The sequence below is a fragment of the Pleurodeles waltl genome, chromosome 5 (assembly GCF_031143425.1).
Source record: "Pleurodeles waltl isolate 20211129_DDA chromosome 5, aPleWal1.hap1.20221129, whole genome shotgun sequence".
Taxonomy (NCBI): domain Eukaryota; kingdom Metazoa; phylum Chordata; class Amphibia; order Caudata; family Salamandridae; genus Pleurodeles; species Pleurodeles waltl.
This window is the reverse complement of record NC_090444.1, coordinates 117,341,107-117,362,114: the sequence shown is the minus strand read 5'-3', so window position 1 is coordinate 117,362,114 and position 21,008 is coordinate 117,341,107. Positions and strand designations below refer to the sequence as shown.

General features: G+C 45.2%; 1 long non-coding RNA gene across 1 annotated transcript in view; it reads right to left on the bottom strand.

Annotated features, from left to right (window-relative positions):
* Positions 1–21,008, bottom strand: part of LOC138297220 (uncharacterized) — a 76,294-nt gene that overhangs the window by 39,735 nt on the left and 15,551 nt on the right. Inside the window, exon 2 of the long non-coding RNA XR_011203940.1 lies at positions 13,214–13,295. This is a non-coding gene — a long non-coding RNA (uncharacterized lncRNA). The remainder of the gene's footprint in view (positions 1–13,213; positions 13,296–21,008) is intronic.

The following is a 21,008-nucleotide window of genomic DNA, read 5'->3' as shown; positions in this document are numbered from 1 at the left end:
GCTGCGCCGGATAACGTCATTCAATAAATAAGGCACCCGCATGGCGCTTTGGAATGGCGTTAGCCGGCGTTAAAATTTTTTACGCACAACTGCGTTGGCGCAGTTGTGCGTCAAAAAGTATAAATATGGCCCTTTATATGTTCATTACCATCATCAGCAGGATATCAGGTCATAATGGTTACGGTGGACTCTTTCACAAAGATGGCTAATTTTTCAGCCCTAAAGAAGTTACCTACCGCTAAGGAAATGAGTCAAGTCTTTCTACAAGATATTTTCAGATTACATGGCTTCCCGCAATCATTTCTGATCGAGGACCTCAATATGTGTCTAGTTTTTGGAGTTTTTTTTTTACATTTTTACATATAGAGGTGGCTCTATCATCTGGTTTTCATACCCAGACCAGTGGTCAAACAGAACGTTTAAATCAAGGACTACAACAATTTCTACATTGTTTCTGCAATGCAATTCAAAGTAATTGGTCATTCTATCTACCATTAGCATCAAAATCAAAGGTATATTTGCTACGTATCAAGGCTCAGTTGACCTGATACATGGTGTAAATTAGTTTGGTCCATTTCAAAAGAGCTGGCTTTCGTCACATAAAACACATGTACTGTGTATAATTTTATCATCATTTGATGTTAAGACTCTGCTGGGTAAAAAAGGGCATGTAACTGTAATCTTACATTTTAGCCAAACAATTTTTTCAGTTGGGCAAAGCTTGAGGCAAATGGATTTAACTCTGTTTCGTTGCAATTACTTATTAAAAACAAGACGATTTAAAGGGCCACGCCACAGTCAAACATATCAGCAGTTATGCAATTATCCATGTAACAGAGTCGATGTCATGCAAATCGCTCAACTACTGCCCAGCGAGATCGCGCTGCATAGGAAATAAATAAAAAAAGTAGTCCAGAAGACATACGGAAAACATGGAGCCTGATGTGTTTTTAGTAGTTTACCAGTGCTCTCGAGGAGGGCTAAACACCGGAAAAGGCATGAAGTATGCATGCCTTTCACAAATTAAATCAAGCAATTTTTAAAAGGCAAGCCCACGAACCTGCTGGGCATGAGGAGGCCATGGTTAAAAGCCCACAGAGAGATTACAACAGGAGCCAGAGCACTTGTGCGCTCAACCCTAAAATACAAAAGAAAATGCTGCGATCCCACACGATTTTTGCAAGATAAAATAAACAAAAAAACGCAATGGCACCAAGGTTGTTTATATTTATTATAAGCCACAGTGAGCCTTCACCCAGGACTCTAATGCCACAGTAATTTACACACCAATATGCAGGAAAACGAAGCTTGGCTGATTTCATCCGTCAAGTCATCAGTGATGTCATAAATTATGTGATTTGAGATGTCATCAGGGATGTCATAAATGATATCCTAGAACATGCCATGAGTGTTGTCATATGTGAGGTGATAGACAGAGCATGGCGGGGGTGCAAGTTATAGTTAGCGCTGCTAACTATAACTGGTGAATTTCTGTGTTTTTTTAGTATAAAACGTTAATGTTGTCACTGACAAATTCATCTAACTATAACATTACTTTAACCTTTGTTTTGTTTCAGTAAATTTCTAAACAGATCCATCTTTTCACAAGACCGCCGAGGGACCGCCGTGCTGAAGACCGCCAGTGGTGGCGGTTTTCCGCTCGGCATATTATGACTGCTGGCAGCCCTCCGTCCTTTTTTGGACGGAGAGCCGCCAGCAGCCATACTGGCAGGCGGCGGGGAAGTGGAGGTTGCTCCACCTCCACCGCCACATCAACAGAACACCGCCCACCGAATCACGTCCTGTGATTCGGCGTGGCGGTGTTCTGTTGACGGTGTGGTGGTGGCGGAGCAGCCCTCATGGATCCCGTCCCCTCGAGGAGGATCAACGGACCAGGTAAGTTGATCGTCCGTTAGAGGAGGGGGGGTGGGGGGATGTTGTGTGTTGTGTGCGTGCATGGGGGTGTGCGTCTGTGTATGTAGAGGGGATGGGTGAGTGCGTGTATGATTGCGGGGGTGTTGTGTGTTTGGAAATTAGTATGTGTCTGTCTGTATGTCTGTATGGATGTGTGTGTGTATGTCTGAATGTGGGTGTGTGCGTATGACTGTGTGGGTGGCAGTTGGCATGTATGTTGGTGTGTGTGCGTGTATGTGTCTTGGTGGTGCCTGCGTGCGTGTCGGTTGTGTATGTGTAATGTAATGTTGGGGGTAGGGGTGGGGAGGGGGGTCCTGCCACCTTTGGGGGTGGCAGGGGTGGTGGGGGGTGTAGGGGAAGGACTCGGGTGGGGGTGGAGGGTGGGGGAGACCCCTATCAGTGCCAGGGAAGGAATTCCCTGGCACTGATAGTGCTTACTGCCATGGATTTCATGGCGGTTCCAAACCCCATGAAATCCATGACGGTCAGCCGGGTCATGATACCGCCGGCGGTATTGTGACAACTGCCGGGCTGGAGACCCAGGTCTCCAGCCCAGCGGTCATCTCCGCCCTGGCAGGCGGATCGGAGAAGTGGCAGATGACCATGGCGGTAACCGCCATGGTCATAATTCCAAAAAATTTACCGCCAGCCTGTTGGCGGTAAGACCGCCGCTTATCCCCGCCGACCGCCAGGGTTGTAATGACCCCCATTGTGTGGTAAAGAATGCGTGGTAAAGGCATTTGTTGTAATGTTATAAAACCTTGTACCACTATTCATACATTTTTGTACTGAGTTTTCAGCATTTATTGTTGATAACATGACTGCTGTGAAGGGATTTGATTGTTTGGACTGTCAGGAAAGTCATTGTTGTGTCTGATATTTGATGACTGTGACGTTTAAAAAAATTAGCGTTTTTGATACATACCTAAACAGAGGTATGCTCTGAGTTAGTTGGAACAATATATGCTTAAGTTGGCCACCATGTGTTTCGGCACTCATCCTGAATACATTATTGGATGATCAAGTTATGACTGATCATGTGGAGTGAAACTCTATTCACATTGCGTCAATGCAGTGTGAACACATGAAATTATGCTTATGGTGGATTATAATAGTCACTGATGTGACTGTGACTTTCGATATAATGATTGTGATAGGTATCCAAATGAGAAGAATAATGTACATTCATATTTGTGCTATACAACTGTTCAGCGGTCTCCTTTAGCTCACTGGGACATTAGATGTAAAATATGACCGCCACTAATTTCAGCATGTGCCTTTGGCTCATGTCCAGGATTACTGATGTACAGTCTTTCTGGAATAGCTTCACCATTATATGATTAGTGAACTGTACAGTTGAAAATAAAAATAGTTACTATGTTGACTTATACTGCCCGGGAATGAAGGATAGTTTTACATTTGTTACATTGATGGGTTAGTTGTATCCAATTAATCAATTATGTTCGAAATGGTGGCCGATGTTTCCGTGTCTGCTGTTTGGTCAATGCAATTTGATTAGTTTATCAGAGATGTTCCTTTTTGGATATCTTGTAAGCTAATGGGAATGTGATTAGCCTTGATATAAGTATTATGCAATCTGAGACGAAAGTTCTCAACTTCGGGAACTACATCTCGCCATGGAATGATGCATGGTGGCCTGCTTAATTTGGACCACTCTCTGCCCCGACAGACAATCCCTGCAACCTCAGCATCATCTTGGACAGCAAGCTATCTATGAAGAAACAGGTACGTGCAGTCTCATCCTCTTGCTTCCACGCCCCATGTGTGCTCCACAAGATCTTTCAGGTGTAACCAGAAGGACCATCACGCAGGCCTTCATATCCAGGAGGCTGGACTACAGGAGCACTCTATGTAGGGACCACTGCACGCCTCATGAATAGACTACAGACAATACAAAACTCAGCAGCAAGACTCATCTGTGACCTCTCAAAATGTACGCACATCACATCCCACCTCAAAAAGCTACACTCGCTACTAATCCAGAAGAGATGATGGTTCAAGGCGATGACCCACGCATAAAAAACCCTGCACAATGAAGTACCAGCATACATCAACAAACACATAACCTTCCTCCTACCGACTAGACACCTACAATCAGCCACCCACTTCCTCTCAGACACCCCCCAGATCTGCAGAAGCAACAGCGGAAGATGCTCATATTTCACACCTAGTGGCAAAAGCTTGGATTGACCTGCCTCTGCACCTCAGGACGGACCGCCTCATCGCTTCAGGAATTCAGGAAATAACTCAAGACTTGGCTGTTTGAATGAGCAGACCAGATCTAACAGGTAACAACTCCAGCACCCTGAGACCCTCACAGGTGATTTGCAGCCCTTCATAAATCCCAGATTGATTGATTGATTGATTAATTGAGAAATAGCAGAAGAGCTGGCGTGTTGGGTTTCTATTGAAATGGCCCACCACTTTAAATTAGAAATATGCTTTCAATGTCTGGTACTGATACCTTTTAGTTAGGATTTAGAAATATGCGTGTAGCATAATAGAACAAACCATTTAGGGGAATATGTGCATAATGATTAAAGCATCTTCACTAAGAGCACAAAAACTAGTACTGTTTATATGTTATGCTGTGTTATGGTGCTTCCTCATGTGTCTTTTCGTAATGTCCTTTCATAACGTTAAAAGAGATGAATAAGTGAATGCTCTAATCACCTACATAGTTATAAAATTTGTTTTGTGAGTTCGTATTTATTTGTCATTGATAGGTAGGATTTTGGATATATAGAGCTATTCTCTCTTTTAGAGCACATTAAATATTTGGCTGACTTCAACAAATACTGGGGATGTACAAATAGGATTACACTTATTCAAGTAAAGTTTGTTTACAGTGTGGTTTATGTTTCTTAACAAAGTACTGACAAATGTATGGAATGCAATTAGATGGTGTTTACATTATATTTTGGTTCAAACATGCTGGACAAATTGTCTCCCACTTATGGTCTTGCTTTTTTTAGTACTTAGCATCAACATATGATAATAGAATAATTATGATGACAATGTGAATCATTCATAAATGTGATATTAGTTTCCTAGTAACATGGGTCATTAACTGATTATGATTAAGAAACAATACATGTTATGGTGGATATCATTCAGGACACATACATTACCTCAGATCAGAAGGACTAACACTTTTTCTCTCTGTATGCTATGGGTAGCTACCGTAGAGTATTTTCTGATATGTTTTAAATTGTTGTTTCTGCAGTCTTTGCACTTATATGTTTTTATATGTGTTTATTGTTTACAGTCTTGAGAAAGTCCTGTTTGGGATTAAACACGTCAGCTGGTTATCGAATTATGTAATAGATTATGACATTTTGGAGTACTGAGATTTTTGGAACAGAAAAAATAAAGCACAATTATTTTTAATGAAATCTTTACTAGATATATTGTATGAATGGATTTACATTGGGGAATAAATAGATTGAGGTTATAATCAACTTGGATTGCTGTGTGCACATTATCATGGTTTCTCTCTCAGTGCTTAATTTGTTGAAAAAATAAATGCCTGTTTCCAATTTTTTAAGACGCTGCTGCCAATGCCTACCAGTGGAACGGCATGCATCCACCACCAGCCCGCCCACGCCAACCACTAGCATCTCCCACAGCTCCATGGCCCCTCCCACTGGCTTTGCTGCTAGCACAAGACTCATTTGTGAGCAGTGGTAGCTGATGAAAGAGGTGGGCATAAATATCTGCCTCAAATTGGATTGTGCAAGCGAGTGAGCCTTGCTTTATTGTAAGGTAATTTATGGGGATTTCTCCTCCTAAGAATATTTAAAAAAGGGTCAAATGGTACATTTTTCCATCACAGATTTCACATTAATGGACCGAAAGTCCAAAGGTCCTGAAGGGACATTAATGAACCGTTCTAACATTTTTGTAGTGTGCTCCATAAACATCCTCACCAATTGTTATTGGGGCTTACAATATTTAGAGAGTCTGAGAAAAATGGGGCAAAACAGTGGAAGATTTTAGTAGAATTTGTCTTATAATTGTCTAAAGAGCTATATGAATATCATACATTTGAGCAAATTTAATTATCCAATTTCACATGGCTTATCGTTAATCAAAATGAATAAATCTTTCTTCTCTTCTTTTTTCATTCTGAGAATGCACTTGAAAAGACCTGGGTACAAAATGTTTTTAGTTACACACACCCCACAATCTTGTGCTGTAGATAGGATACTTCACCAAAACCAATAAGGGAGTAATTAAGAGTTTGGCGGACGGAAAAGGCTGCCGGCCAAACTCCCATGGTCAAATTACCGCCGTGTGGTCCCCTTCCCGTAGACCCCATTAAGAGTTTCCCACTGGGTCAGTGGGTGGAAAGGCCCAGCGGGAATCTGCCTACAACACTGACGTCAGCTCATTGCCAAGTGCATGGGCAGTCCAGGGACCCACCTGGGGTACCCTGCACCCCGTCTCCGACAGCCTTTATATGGCAGGGCTACCGTCATGTAATCACCAGCGGAGAAGGGACTCGTAATCGTAAAAATGTTTTTAGTTACACACACCCCACAATCCTGTGTTGTAGATAGGATTCCTCACCAAAACCAATAAGGGGGTCATTAAGAGTTTAGCGGACGGAAAAGGCTGTCTGCAAAACTCCAGCAGTCAGGTAAGTCCTGTAAGAGTTTCCCACTGGGTCAGTGGGCGGAAACAGAGTTTCTGCCCCCTGGCCCAGCGGGAAACGGCCTACAACATTAACGTCGGCTCATAACTGAGACGGAGGCAATGCTGTAGTGCGTAGGGTGCATTACAGCAGACAGTGAAAATCGCGATGGGGCTGGCCAGGAGGGCCCCTGCACTGCCCATGCCAAGCTCATGGGCAGTGCAGGAGCCGCCCTAAGGCCCCCTGAAACCCGTCTCCCCCAGCCTTTACATGGCGGGGCTACTGCCATGTTATCGCCAGCAGAGACAGGACTCGTAATCCCCAGTGCAGCGCTGCCCTGGTGGATTAGGACCACCCGCACCGCCGGACTGACGAAAAGTTGTAATCTTGTAGTGCTGGCGATCTGACCATGGCGCAACTGCCACAGTCGCAATGTGGCTGCCTGACCACCACATTGGCGGCGGTCCAACCGCCTCCTTGACCCTCGTAATGATGCAGTAAGTGTGTCTAAAATTCTGTTTATTAAATTTCAATTTCTAGTTTTAGTCACTATCACTAACAGTGTCTCCATTGTCTTTGACAGATAACACCCAAATTGGCCTAATTTAGATTTCTGTGGATGGGTTACTCGGTCACAAGGGTGATGGATATCCTGTACGCCGAAATATAAATCCCATAGGAAATAATGGGATTTACATGTCAGCAGACGGGATATCAGTCACGGTTGTGATGGAGTAGCCCGTCTGCTGAAATCTAAATCAGGCCAGAAATCATCATCATGTCTAGTGGAGTAATCCCCATCAAATTAATAAATGGTTGTAGTGAAATACAGAAGCTTTTCACATCTCAAGGACAGTGCATGTTGTAGTGTAGCTGTTTCATCTGATACCCTTAGCTAGGCTGTGATTTCAATCCTGGCAGGGAAATGTAATTCAAAATCTGATGCAGTCAGTCACTAGTGTCACATACATCATCAACTCTTCCTTTGTTGAAAGGCCATTAAAAGGGATGCTAACCTCACTCCATTCCATCACAGACAAGACATCCAGTGCAGGCTTTCATGTGATACATTCTGGAGGTTGTAGTCCAGTATTCTTTCATTTACCAAACAAGAAAAACACCACCTCTGGGGTGAAGACTGGAAATAGAGTCTGTAATGATATGGAATGAGGTGGCGTAAGCTTCTCTGCCTTAGAAGAGAACAGCCTATTAGAAGCAGTGCAAGCTTCCCTCATCATATGGAGAAGTGCTGCATGCTTATCTCACTCAGATGAAACACTTCACAAGAAGCAGCTGCACAAGCTCATACAGTAAGTACTGCACTTGGGGAAGCAGTGCAAGCTTAGAACTGAAAACTCTTACCTGCAGGTTGCACACAGATCCCAGCAGCAGGTACATCAATCAAAACAATTTACTCATTTAGCTATGTGAGCAGCATTAGCCAACACCAGGGCAACATGACATATATGCACATAGTGACCAGACCTAAAAATGGGAAATGCCAACACACTTGGCTTGGTACTGATTGGACAGAAACCCTCGCCTACACCTGCATTAAGCAATTCGAAACTCCACAGACCATAGTTTAATTACCATAACCCACAGAAAAGACAGCTAATGAGATGTAGCAGGAAATCAACACTATAACTAAGCAACCCTGTTTTAATAGGAAAATTAGGAGAACTATAAACGATGTGTCACCATTTTCTGGACGCAGGAGAGTGCTCCAATTGTCTCACGATAGCAACAAGATGATGCTTATTGCCAGGACATGATAGACCAATATACTGAGATGGTCAGAAAAGGGAAGCCGGCGATTTCCCGACGGCTTCCCGCTGCCCCAGGGAATCCTCCATGGCGCAGCACCGCCATGGGGATGCCGACCCCCTTCCCGCCAGCCTAGTTCTGGCGGTTTTCACCGCCAGAACCTGGCTGGCGGGAACGGGTGTCGTGGGGCCCCTGGGGGCCCCTGCAGTGCCCATGCCACTGGCATGGGCAGTGCAGGGGCCCCCTAACAGGGCCCCACATAGATTTTCAGTGTCTGCGTGGCAGACACTGAAAATCGCGACGGGTGCAACTGCACCCGTCGCACCCCTTCCACTCCGCCGGCTCCATTCGGAGCCGGCATCCTCGTGGAAGGGGGTTTCCCGCTGGGTGGGCGGGCGGCCTTCTGGCGGTCGCCCGCCAGCCCAGCGGGAAACTCAGAATGACTGCCGCGGTCTTTTGACCGCGGTACGGTCTTTTGACCGCGGTACGGTCTTCTGGCGGTTCCCGCCAGGCCGGCGGCATCCGCCGCCGGCGGGGGTCAGAATGACCCCCTTAGACTCCCTTCCCGGGAGTACCCGAAATTGGATACGACAGCACCCTAAGATAGACACCGAACTGGCAGTTGACCTGGCCTGTGCTTACCACCGGTCTGTGGATGTTAAGCCCCTAGTTCCCAGGAACCTCAGCAAACCATCTATAGGAACCCTCAAGTATACACCCCGACGACCCCTTGAGGAAGCTGGATCCTCCCGAAGCGGAGAACATAGCCCCATGCAACAACCACAATGCTTCAGTTGTGGCGAATGGGGCCACATCGCCAGAGGATGTCCTAAAAACAGGAAGCGGTTGAACCTATGGAAATAGGAGTCACCCGGGGTAGGGTGTTATGTGTTGGGAAAGGGAATAACACCTTCAAAAAAATCATAAGGATAAATGGAACCCCGGTAGAGGCCTTGATTGACTCAGGTTGTAGCCAGTCGTGATACGCAGAGAAGTGGTAAAAGACGTAAGCCTGACTCCGAGTCAGTGGGTTACGATATGCTGTATCCATGGAGACAGAGCCAACTACCCCCTGGAACTGGTCAGAGTAAAATGGGGAACACATCATGATTTCCTTCCCATAGGTTTAATGGACCACTTAATAAAAGAATGCGTTATTGGTACTGATTATTCCAGGTTCATTGATCTCTTAGAGCAAACGAGAAAATCCGAGCCCACCACTGAGTGGTGGTTGGATGCCCCATTTGCTACCAGTCACATTGAGGGTTCTCCAGACCGGAAGGAAAAAAGAGAAGAAAGACGAAAGTATGCCATAAACAGGAGGGAGAGTACCCCAGAAAAGAGGATAGCTAGCATTGACAGTGTCTCAGTCTCCTTTAGACTTAGCCAGCGGGAAGACCCCACCCTCTTACATGCTTGGAAGAATGCCAAAAGCGAGTCCACCGGGGAGGTAGGTCCATACTTCCTAGTCCATAACAACCTGTTATATAGAGTCACGATGACGGCAAACAGGGAGAAGAAACAGTTAGTGGTACCAGAGGCTTACCGGACTCAGGTCTTATTCCTAGCTCATAACCAACCAGGCGGTGGACATTATGGCCGAGAGAAAACCGAAGAATACTTATTGAGGCGGTTTTATTGGCCTGGAGTTTATGCACACATCCGAAAGTATTGCATACAATGTCCCAGATGTCAGTTAGTCAAAGCAGGAGCTTTGAGGAGAGCCCCTCTGCAACCTCTACCTATTATAGACACTCCCTTTAGACGAGTAGGTATGGATCTGGTCGGCCCTCTTTTACCATCATCTAAAGGTCATTCGTATATACTCGTCCTAGTAGACTATGCTACCAGATATCCTGAGGCGATCCCTCTTACCAGCACCACCACTAAATCAGTCGCCCAAGCCATGATAACATTTTTTTCCCGCGTAGGTTTCCCTCAAGAAATCCTTACTGATCCAGGTACCCCCTTTGTATCAGGTCTTATGAAACAGATATGCAAAACACTAGGGATTTCCCAGATAAAAACCGCAGTTCACCATCCACAAACAGATGGTTTAGTGGAACGATATAACCGTACCATTAAAACTCTACTACGGAAAATAGTAGATGACTGGAAAAGACTGGGACCAAAAATTACCCCTGGTTCTTTATGCTATCAGGACGCATGAACAGGCCTCCACTGGTCATAGCCCTTTAGAACTGGTATTTGGGAGACAGCCCCGTAACTTACTTGACATAGCAGCAGAAATGTGGGAGGAAGAGGATAACGAAGAAAAACTCATACTAGAATATATCCATAAGTTAAAAACACAGCTACAAATAGTTTGGGAAGATGTGCGACACCATTTAGAAAAAGCTCAAGCAACACAAAAGACGTATTACGATCAGGGCGCCAAACTACGGGTTCTCCAACCCAAAGACCAAGTTCTAATAATGCGACCCACATCTGAACATAAACTACTGGCTAAGTGGCAAGGTCCTTATCGGGTAATAAAGGCAGTTTCTCCCGTCACCTATCTTATTGAAATCAATGACCATCCAAAACGGACCCAAATCTACCATATTAATCTTCAAAACAAATGGGAAAAACCTGAAAACAACCCTAACCTCCCAGCTATTGGATGTCTCATAACGCCAACCACTGGGTTAGATCTTAACCTGTATCCCACGCCAACCACAGAACAACCCATAAGTCCCTACATCAACGATTCCTTGTCCAAGGTCGAAAAAAAACAATTGACCGCGTTGATACATAAATACTCTGACTTTTTCTCAGAGACTCCCGGCCGGACGTCTCTGGTTCAACACCATATTAGAACTCCAGAGGGTCAGACCATACGCCTACGACCCTACCGGATTCCTGAGGCAAGGAAACATATCATCGAAGAAGAGATAACAAAAATGTTATCTTTAAAAGTTATCGAACCCTCCACTAGCCCTTGGTGTTCCCCGGTCGTTCTGGTACCAAAACCGGACGGGTCCATCCGGTTTTGTATTGACTTCAGGAGATTAAACGACATCTCTTTATTCGACACGTATCCAATTCCCCGGGTAGATGAGGTACTAGAAAAAATAGGAGACGCCCGATATATGTCTACCATTGATCTAACGAAAGGCTATTGGCAGATCCCCTTAGCCCCGGCCGACAAAGAGAAGACGGCCTTTGCAACCCAATCCGGGTTGTATCATTTCACTGTTCTTCCCTTTGGTCTTCACGGAGCACCTGCTACATTTCAGTGCTTAATGGACCGGCTTTTACGACCGTTCCAAGCGTTCACGGCCGCATACCTCGACGACATTGTCATCTTTAGCGATTCATGGCCGGAACACCTACATCACCTAGAAACGGTGTTTTACACATTAGCGAAGGCCGGCCTTAAGGCCAATCCCAAGAAATGTGTACTAGGACAAACTCAAATTTCTTATCTCGGCTACATTATTGGTATGGGGGTCCTACGTCCCCAAAAAGACAAGGTTGAGGCTATTAAACAGAGACTTCTTCCCAAAACCAAGAAAGAACTCCGTTCCTTTTTAGGGTTAGTAGGATACTACCGTAGATTTATCCCACAGTATTCCACCATTGCAGCCCCCCTCACTGACCTACTGAAGAAACAATTCCCCACCAGACTTCCCCCTTTTTCAGCCTCTCAGAGTCGGGGGTTCCACTTACTAAAAGAGTCCCTTACGACAGAACCAATTTTACGGTGTCCAGATTTTTCCAAACCCTTCCATCTCTACACAGACGCTTCCAACGTGGGTCTCGGGGCCGTCTTAGCCCAGCCTGACGAGATGGGTCATGATCATCCTATCGTGTACATTAGTCGCAAACTCCTGCCGAGAGAAGTTCATTATCCTTCTATCGAAAAGGAATGCCTAGCCATAAAGTGGGCCATTGAATGTTTACAGTATTATCTCCTGGGCAGGCCTTTTGTCCTCTACACTGATCATGCCCCTTTGACGTGGTTGGCCTCCCATAAGGACACTAATTCAAGAGTGTTGCGCTGGTTTCTTGAGCTCCAGCCTTTTACCTTTCAGGTCCGCCACATTTCCGGAACCCGGCAATGCCCTGCTGATTTTCTCTCCCGCTGTCCGGACTCTACGGTACTCTACCAGTCCCGCTCTTGGGATGGGGAGTGTAGACGGGTCTTATCGCCCTCGTCTACCAACACTTCCGAATGGCGCCTTTCACGCGCCTCGTCCGACCCCTTTACGCGTTTCCATGGAGACGCGTGGAGGCCGGACGTGCCATCGGAACCGGATTTCCGGATTACCGAGGAAAGAAAACAGAGAAGGGACTCCCAGAAGCCGGAGGAGGAGCCTGTGAGCGGAGAGGAGAGAACGCCGGAGGAGGAGCCCGTGAGCGGAAAGGAGAGAACGCCGGAGGAGGAGCCCGTGAGCGGAGAGGAGAGAACGCCGGAGGAGGAGCCCGTGAGCGGGGAGGAGAGAACGCCAAGAGAGGAAGACGCCGGAGCTGCAGCAGACGAGGAGGCGACACGCCGGACAGAAAACGGAGCACGAAACCAAGACCGAGTAGAAAGCAAGCCCCGCCACGACCCAGGAGGGTCGTGGCTTACCAAGGTACGGTCCCTCTTGAAAGGGAAAACGTCTTTGAAGAATAGCCAAGATTCTAATAACAGGGGAGGGGTTGGGGGGGGAAAAAGAGGCACTGGGGACGGGACACAAAAGGGGAACAGGCTGGGCTGAGCACCAAACCATTGTGTGAGAACCACTTCACCCTGAAACTCTCTGTCACAGCTCACAAGGATATAATCCTAAACCTGTACACCCTAACCCACCGGCCACAATATTTATTTCTTCACTCTTCCCCTCCCACACTAACCTAACCCGAACAAACCCCCACAACTCCACTTACCACTTGTCCTGTTCATGTCTTCTTGCTTTTCCGGGACCTCCACGAGAGAGCGAAAGAGAGACGAGACCAGGAGCTCCACCACCTAGGAAAGAAAGAACATAACAAGATATTAACCCAAGAAGACCCTACAGGAGGCAACTCCAAGAAAAGGACAGTTGTAGATGTGCACTATACGAACAGTTGAGACTACTACACATAATTCAATAAAACAAGTTTATTTTTTTTTCTGTAAACTATAAGACGGATCTGAGTTTTTTTTGTACCGCCGAGCCTTCCACAGTTGTATGATTAAATATTACATTGCTTTAGCAATTTATACCATTCTGATTTTGAAATAGATGACCTGTCATTTCTATGTGTTTGGTTTTCTGGGATTTTTTTAGATACTTTTTAATTCTTCTTTGCCATGTCCTGTAAGTCCTGTAAGTTTTTTAACTCGAGAAAGAGCAACATGTGCTTTACCTTCTTTGAACACTGCTGACCAATTGTTAATGAGTAAATAATCTAACCTTAGTCCTTGCGATTTCATAAGCCAAATAAAGTCAACGCTGTCCTCTACAAATACATAACTCTTTCAGAAGTAAATATCTTGCTGCCCATCAGGAGATATATTTTTACTGTTTAGCGTGGTGAAATCTGACCACAATATATTCTCTGTCTTGGTTTATCCAGAAGTAACAAAGTCCACTACAAATCACATGCCTCAATTTAAGTCTTTCTTCTGCATTTAAAGTTTGATGTAAATTACACAACAATTTTTACGTAATTCTAAATCTTTCTTTAATCCCACTGTATGTGACACTGAATTTTCCATTTTATGTACCTTATTGGCTGAAGTTTTGCTTATAGGTATATTTAGTCAGTAATTCTCCACTTTATCTTTAAAAGGAAATTGTTTCTTTTTACAGATGTAGCATTTCATAGTTTAATTGTGTTAATTTTTATACAGTTGGCATGAAACAAACAATGAGTTGTGATTTTGAGAGAAGGTAATGCATAACTTCAGCAGGTGAATGAAGATTAGGAAATAATTTTCTTGTGTTTTATGTCCCTAGGATAATCTTTGCTTCATTTGTTACAATGCCAAGACGAATGCCTTTCGATATCCTGGCATATTCTTCATTGCTAGCTTGACTCATATTTTGTGTTAATTCTGTGTATGTGAAATGCAACCAAATTTTGACATTGCTTATACTTCCCAAACAAACCTGAGTTTGTTTTTTGAAAATATTTTCGAAAATCAGTTGACCATTTACAGGTATTGGTTGTAATAAGTCCACAAACACAATGAAATGTTTGTCTCCAAACAGCACATCATAAGATGTTCTGACTTCCTCCTGCATACAAAGACAAACAAAGGGCAACATTAAGTTAGAAAAAATACTAATTTAATCTATAATCAGAACTTTTCATTTTTTCAGGTCTAAATCAAGTTCTTGACTTGTATCAGTATTTTATTTTAAGTATTCCAGTTTTTTATCATGCTCCACAGATAGCAAGAGTAGAAGATGTAAGGTAATTCCTTTGATTTTATGTGCTGCTAAACCAATAGGAGCAGTAACTACACAAGATGAATTAGAGCTACTAACTTTATGCACATAAGCAGTAACTACCTTAATAGAAAAGGTTTTCCCTGTTCCTGCCTGACTACTCACATATGCTAATGCAGGTTCATAAGTACCACATTTACATATTCCATGTTGATCTTGAGATCCATGATCTACTGATTCTTTTATACATTTGTAAATCTCTGGTTGTTCACTGTTTCATTGAAATACTAAGTTATCTAAATTATGTACGTTCTTTTTTACTTGGTCCATTGCATTTTGAACCTCGTCCATGGCGACCACACCTTCAGTATCAATAATTAATTGTCCAAGTGGGTCGGCAGTCCTGGAATTAGAAGTATTATTAGTATTATTAGTAGATAGAGTGTTGCATTATTATTGTCATCTTCTTATATTTCTTGATTGAGCGTTTGTAACTATGTCTGAAATTCAGGCAATGCAATGTCATCTTTATAAACGCAGCAATGTAATCTTTATAAATGCAGCTTCATAGCTTTGAAAAGGACCTATAAGTTCTTCCACTTTGTGCCATGGTTCAAATAGTTGAAGAAGTGCTAAATAGTAAAACACTTTCTTGTCTCCTGTGTCACAACTTACTTTACAATGGTGAATAATAGTAGGTTTATCATGCTGTATTAATTAAACAACCATTAGTACCTTCTACTCAAAGTTTTCCAGTGTGGATATCTTCTGTCACATTGTTTCTATATGTAAAGAACTAAGCCACTTCATAGAGGTATAGTTTTTCTAACAATGGAATTCTTTTGGGTAGTGTGTGTCCAATATATTTGTTCTCAAATTGTCAATGTTTCTGGATTCAAAATGGGGAAGGTATTCAATTTTAAGCAGATTTTTCAAACCTCTTTGATGTGATGATGGCAATGCGTCTTAATTGTATTCTTTATCTAGTTTTCTATTTGTTTTTATTGTCATGTGACCACAAAAGTGTGTGTCAAATACCTTTCAAATACTTGTTGTTGCTGCTGCTGACTAGTGTATTTCACTACCTCATTTTGGTTTTTTGTAGTATTGTGCTACATTAGTAGCCCAAATTGTATTTGAGGCAATAATGGTCCTCCATTCAAAATTAAGATGTTGGTTTGAGCTAGTTTCCTAATGGCCAATCACCTAACTTTTTTATATTTGTTTGTCTGTCTCTGTGTTCCTTCTTCTTGTATGTCAGTGTACATGCAAGATGGTTAGGCTTTGCTTTGTTTGCCAAAGTTTTTCCTTTGGACCAGACAGCATGCTAAAAAAGTGGGTTTTGAAAATGATATAGATTTGAAAGGAGCTGAAATGACATAGATTGATGAAAGAGATCTGAAATGGAATCAGTTACTCCCTCTACGTTCCTCTGTTAGTAAATGTGACTATAGAGAATTAGGTTAATAGTTGTATGGTGTGCACAAGTAATAGGTCTACAGTTTCTCCTTACTGGAACCCAAGCATCCTAAAGTATCGCTTGACGTGCAACAGTAGTGAAGAAGAGCAGTCCAAGGCCAACTCAGGGGAGGTTATGTGGGCTAGAAATCACCAATCATGGGCAGGCAATAATACCACTCAATAAATGATTGTCCAGTCAGGGCTTTTGTCTCTAGAAAGATGAATAGTACATTTATTACACACATGTTACTAAAAGCTATGCACTAACTTACAAAAATTGCATTAGAATGATGGAAAACGGCATAGATGACATTGCATAATCACCTTTGACCTCCTAAATGGGTCATACAAACATATAAGGTAAGTCTGCTGGCTTGGTCAAAGGTTCATGATAAACATACCACATGTTAGAAACTACCATCATTTTGTGCATATATGCAATAACTCATTATTACTGTTGATAAAGCAATTTCACTTTGATGCATAATCTCCTCCAATATTTTTATAGCAATAAAACATTTTAAAATGAGCAGAATATGTGTGTCTCCTTTTTGTACACTTTCAGCCATATACAATGCAATCATAAAAACAGCCCCTAGAATATATCACTTTCTGATCACATGACGTGCAAACATTGACCGTAGAAGTCACTGCACAACAGGTACTTTCTTTAAACATCTTCAGGCCACAATTAATGCAGTCATAGAACAAGCCCCTAAAGGGTGCTACACTCCCAGCTGTAGAGACGAAGCTCCAGCCTTGCGAGTGCTTTGAAATGGTAAGAAAAATCCCAGGGATGTCCTTGTTTCCTGATCCCTGCTGACGTAGGGTCAGTCCTGTGTAAAATGTCTTAGGAGAGGCGGTGCTGTACTTCTGCTGCACCTCCTCTCCTTACACTTAATTTGTAACATTGGTGGTGCACCTACCGTCTTGGGGCCACCAGAGAAGAGAAAAAAAGGCAAATGAAGAAGCCCTGCAGGTCATTATGGGGCACTCCAGCCTGGAGCAGTAAATATTTGATGAGCGGTTCTCCCGCTGCTCTTTGCTTTCTTCAGGGCGCACCTCTGCACCTCTTTACCGCTTTATTCAGTTTCTTTAGTGGTGGATGCTCGGTCACACTTGGATACCTCCTTGCGCTTTCAAAACGTTGGGGGCAGCTGAGAAAGTACTGTGGTATATTGTAAACTTTAAAAAATATATATCAATGAATAAAAATACTTCTCCCTGACTGTACAGTTTGTTAAACTGACTAATGTCTTACTATACATTACAAAAAGAGTAATAAGGTATATTTAACATTATAAACAGAACAAAGACAATGTGTGGGCTGAACAATATGGCTGCCTTTTTATTTTGCAACAACTTTGAATAACCAATAATATTGTGTTTTGTCATCGTCATATACTGCATTATGCCACAAAGGTAACGCAATATACCATGCCCTAATATATCACTAGGTTTTTGTCCCTTATTGCTTAAAAACAACTGAACATATTTAGATCAGATAACAAAAAGTACCATTTCCATACCGTAATCTATATTCCTTACAAACTTCATATAAATCCATTCAGCCATTTTGTGGGTGCGTCTGTTTCAAAAGTCTATGGAAAAGGCATTGGTGGGAAAAACTGTTTTGGGTCCCTTCTTTTTTTTTGCACCCCCTTTATTAATCACCCCAAAACTGTGTATCATCAGTCAACGTGAAAAAAGAAATTGCTCTGCAAGTTTCCCTTGAGATTCATCAAACAGGCACAAAGTTCTTAGCAAGCAAAAATCTGAAGAATTCCCATTTTCTGGGAATCCTAACTACAACTACAGAGTGTCCACCGCCACTCTGTAATTTATACACACACACGCACGTGCACACACATACACACACACACACATCATTTAAATAATGAAATAATTTGATTATCTTAACATTATTTCCTATGGGGTGTTTTAAATCCCTGCCACCATTATTTTCTGAGGGAGGCGCAGTGGCATTTAACCGCTGTGGTCTGCATCCTATATCTGGTTGCTGCACAAAGAACTGCAAGGAAGACAAACTGATTCTGCCTGTCTGCTGTCACATTGAGGGCTGCTAATCGGGGTGGGGGCACCAGTGACAAGGATAGCCTGATAGCCAGGGTTGTAACACACTGACACAGGATTGCACTAAACGATTGGGGGAACAACTCTTAGGGACCTTGCTCACCTCGCAGTGAAGTGTGGAGAGAGAGTGGCGGAGGGATGCTGGGCTGAAGAGGGGCCTCTGAGGGATCCAGTTATTTCATGGACCCTGGGCCTTTTGGAAGCGAGGTTCTGACCCAGAGCAGACGCTAGAATATAAGTTTGGATCGCCTCTAGAGCCTTTGAGCTCTCTTGTGTTGTTCAAGACACCAAAGGGGTCACGCCCTGTGGCAAGGGCAAGAGACACTGCAGAGATGGGAAAACTAAGGAACAAGCTGATGGGCACACTACCTGAGGCAGAGGAACCACCCCCACCTCCAACTGGAGAGTCAGGGCGAGAACCCCCAGATGCCTTCATACATTTGAATCTGGATAAAGTTCTTGCTGCTATAGCGGACAGCAAATTCACCCTCCAACAAAATATTAGTGTGTTTCAGTGAGTCTGGGTCTATTGCAGACTGAACATCGCATATTGGCTGATGGCGTTAAAGGCATGGAGACCTCCATAGAGGGCCATAATCGCTGAAACAATACCAGAGTGGTGGGCTTCCGAAGGGTGTTGAAGGGACCAATATTGTGGCTCCGGACAGAAGTTGCACCAAACCATCTTCCACCTTTCTTTGCACTGGAGAGAACCCACAGGGTGCCAGCCCACCTGCTGGCACCTGGTCACCCACCACACCCTGTAGGGATAGAGATGTTATCCTACCTTGTTGTCAGGACAGGACGCTCCCCCCGCCGTGCAGCGCACCCTGCAGGTGCTCTGTCCCTGACTGCCGCTGCTGCCCGTGTTTGTGGCCCTCCTCCACCCGCAGGCCCCCGCCTGCGCCTCATCCCTGGTGGCCCAGTGGTGGGCAGTAAGGTTTGCTTCTGTCGTGTTTGTTTTTCACACCGTTTGTCTCTGTTGTGCCGTTTGTCTCTGCTGTGCCCACTGTATTCACTGTACTGTACTTTAATCACGTTGTTCTGTTTTTCAATCTGTACCCTTTGTGCTAGTATCTGCTGTCTAGTAGTCACGTTATTGTTTCTGTCCTCTCTGTGCGCTTGTACCACATCTCGCTCTCTCCCCTTGCGCGTCTCCCTCCTCCTCTGACCCCCCGCCCCCAATCCAGCGCCATCCACCCGCTTACCTGACTTTTTTTTGCTACTCTACACATCCATCCCTTCCAACCCCCCTTCGCCTCTAGCTACCCAGAGTTATTTCCCACCCCCCCTCCCCACTCGCCGCTCCCTCGCCCGTTTTCCCGCCGCTTCGGCCCCGTCCCCCTCCCACCCCCAGCACCTCCTCCCTCCCTCCACCCCCTCTTAATGCACGTCGCTGCGCTTCGAGGGTGCGTTCTCTGACCTTGTTGTCAGGACAGGACGCTCCCCCCGCCGCGCTGCGCACCCTGCAGGTGCTCTGTCCCTGACTGCCGCTGCTGCCCGTGTTCGAGGTCCTCCTCCACCCGCAGGCCCCCGCATGCGCCTCATCCCTGGTGGCCCAGTGGTGGGCAGTAAGGTTTGCTTCTGTCGTGTTTGTTTTTCACACCGTTTGTCTCTGTTGTGCCGTTTGTCTCTGCTGTGCCCACTGTATTCACTGTACTGTACTTTTATCATGTTGTTCTGTTTTTCAATCTGTACCCTTTGTGCTAGTATCTGCTGCCTAGTAGTCACGTTATTGTTTCTGTCATCCCTGTGCGCTTGTACCACATCTCGCTCTCTCCCCTTGCGCGTCTCCCTCCTCCTCTGACCCCACCCGCCCCCAATCCAGCGCCATCCGCCCGCTTACTTGACTTTTTTCTGCTACTCTACACCCCCTGCCCTCCCACCTCCCCCTCCCCTCTAGCTACCCAGCGTTATTTCCCACCCTCCTCCCCACTCGCCGCTCCCTCGCCCGTTTTCCCGCCGCTTCGGACCGCCCCCCTCCCACCCCCAGCTCCTCCTCCCTCCCTCCACCCCTTCTTAATGCAGGTCGCTGCGCTTCGAGGGTGAGTTCTCTGACCTTGTTGTCAGGACAGGACGCTCCCCCCGCCGCGCAGCGCACCCTGCAGGTGCTCTGTCCCTGACTGCCGCTGCTGCCCGTGTTCGAGGCCGCCTCATCCCTGGTGGCCCAGTGGTGGGCAGTAAGGTTTGCTTCTGTCGTGTTTGTTTTTCACACCGTTTGTCTCTGTTGTGCCGTTTGTCTCTGCTGTGCCCACTGTATTCACTGTACTGTACTTTAATCACGTTGTTCTGTTTTTCAATCTGTACCCTTTGTGCTAGTATCTGCTGCCTAGTAGTCACGTTATTGTTTCTGTCCTCTCTGTGCGCTTGTACCACATCTCGCTCTCTCCCCTTGCGCGTCTCCCTCCTCCTCTGACCCCCTGCCCCCAATCCAGCGCCATCCGCCCGCTTACCTGACTTTTTTCTGCTACTCTACACCCCCTGCCCTCCCACCTCCCCCTCCCCTCTAGCTACCCAGCGTTATTTCCCACCCCCCCTCCCCACTCGCTGCTCCCTCGTCCGTTTTCCCACCGCTTCAGCCCCGCCCCCAGCTCCTCCTCCCTCCCTCCACCCCCTCTTAATGCAGGTCGCTGCGCGACCGCGCCGGCGCGCCAGAGGCAAGCCCGTCTGCGCCCGTCTGCGCCCGAACCGCGCCCATCGCCAGAACCCCTGGACCTCGTACTCCGCACCGCACACCGCCCAGGCTCAGC